This window comes from Canis lupus, chromosome 36 (genome assembly GCF_003254725.2).
Source record: "Canis lupus dingo isolate Sandy chromosome 36, ASM325472v2, whole genome shotgun sequence".
NCBI lineage: Eukaryota > Metazoa > Chordata > Mammalia > Carnivora > Canidae > Canis > Canis lupus.
The window spans coordinates 12303514-12305763 of NC_064278.1; the positions used below are offsets into that span (position 1 = coordinate 12303514).

Here is a 2250-nt window from a genome sequence, read left to right on the forward strand (position 1 = left end):
CCTAAAGTCAACTAAGTTAAGTGAAGTGCAATACAGGATACCTTAAAATTAACAACTATTCCTTTAATAAAAAAGGGCTTCCGTTTGGAAACATAAATAAATCAGACATTTAGTCACAGAGCAACTCCAGTGAAGGCCATCAGCACCATTTGTTCTGCTCTGACTGGCTTGTTCTGTCTAATGAGACTCAGACAAAGCTTTAAACCTAGTCTCTGGACAAACACCATGATGGACTCAAGACTCCTAACACAGGCTTCTGCCTCCAGACTTGTTTCCTTACCCATCCATACCTTATTTCATGCCCCAGACAATCTCCTATAAAACAGACATGTTATTTTAATTCACATAAGAGACTTTTCATTAGTAAAAATGTCATCATTAGTAAAAATGTCAGGGAAGCAGAACTTAAAATAATCCTAAGATAACACCCTGTACAAAATGAAGAATCCTTTTTGTCATATAAGTATTTGGTATGTTCCATCTGTTTACTCAGATGGGCCATTTCCCCCTCTTTTTCTTAAAGTGGGTTTTACCTGCAGTTTTTCAATGATTCCCACATGTTCCTTTCAGTGCTTTTATAGTCAGTGAGTCAAAACAAATTCCAGAGTTAAATCATGGTCTCTACTGGAAGGGGCAGCTGGGAGTTTGCTATTCTGAGGAAATTGTAATGAAAGGTCTATTCATGAGGTCTCTCACATGGAGGCAATAAATCAGCACCTTGGAATGCTGGAAAATTTCCAGTGATTAATAATCAAAATCCCAGGAACTCATTTTGAGCTTGTGTATGGTCATACTTAATTTTAAAACATGATGGCATCAAAGAAAGAGAACAACAAATATAAATATATATCCCTCTTGAAACTCATTCATTCATTTTATCTCCTTACAACTGGAAAGAACTGCTATCTTTAAATATTCTGATTATAGAGTCAGAATGTGTATCTATTCCTAGAGAACATTTTTGATGTGGTATTTTCACTTATCCACTTATTCATTCAATCAGTAAATATTTATTGAGGGCCTAAATCTGCCAGGCACTAGTCTAAGTGCTTGGGGACAGCAATGAATAAAACAGACAAAAAAGAGAAAAGAAACAAAAGAAAGACCCGGCTCTTGTGCAGCCTGTATTATAACATAAGCATATACAATAAAAATGCTGTAGAAGTAAATTACACACCAGAAGGTAATAAGTTCTATGACTTATTATGATAGACTATGATATGATATGGAACTATGATAGAGGGGATGGAACATGATAGAGGTTTTCATTTTAGACTATGATAGAGGGGATGGAACATGATAGAGGTTTTCATTTTTTTATTAAAATGGTTATGATCAGAGTGCTTCCAGCGCCCCGGTGGAGAAGCTGAGGTCATCATCGAATTTGAAATATTTAAAGTGGATACAAAACTGTTTCAGCAATGCAGACAATCAAGTTCGTTGTGGGCGATGGTGCCATTGGTAAAACATGTCTCCTGATATCCTACTCAACAAACAAATTTCCATCTGAGTATGTACTGACTGTGACAAGTATGCAGCCATGACTATGATTGGTGGAGAACCATACACCCTTGGACTTTTTGATACTGCAGGGCAAGAGGATTATGACAGATTACAACCACTGAATTGTCCACAAACAGATGTGTTTCTAGTCTGTTTTTCAGCGTCTCTCCATTCTCATTTGAAAATGTGAAGGAAAAGTGGGTGCCTAAGAAAACTCACCACTGTCCAAAGCTCCTTTCTTGCTTGTTGGGACCCAAATTGATCTCCGAGATGACCCCTCTACTATTGAGGAACTCGCCAAGAACAAACAGAAGTCTATCACTCCAGAGACTGCTGAAAAGCTGACCAGTGACCTGAAGGTGGTCAAGTATGTGGAGTGTTCTGCATTCACATGGAAAGGCCTAAAGAATGGCTTTGACAAAGCAATATTGACCACCCTGGAGCCTCCAGAACCAAAGAAGAGCCGCAGGTGTGTGCTGCTATGAACATCTCTCCAGAACCCTTTCCACACAGCCGGTGTCAGCATCGTACTAAAAGCAATGTTAAACTAAATATTAAAGTTTGTTTCTGAAAAAAAAAAATGGTTATGATCAGCCACAACAAAAAGGTGACATTTAAGCTAAGACTTGAATAAACTATTTTCTCTTTTCCTTCCTTCTTAAAAGCATACAAAATTATGTTTTTGATGTGCTCAAGATAAATATATTCAGGAAGATTTGGAGCAGAATCCTCCCTGAGTGATCTTTC

At 37.7% G+C, this 2250-nt stretch overlaps 1 pseudogene; it reads left to right on the top strand.

Annotated features, from left to right (window-relative positions):
- Positions 1-1421: 1421 nt before the first annotated feature.
- LOC112668038 (cell division control protein 42 homolog) lies at positions 1422-1988 on the top strand (annotated as a pseudogene).
- Positions 1989-2250: the final 262 nt, after the last annotated feature.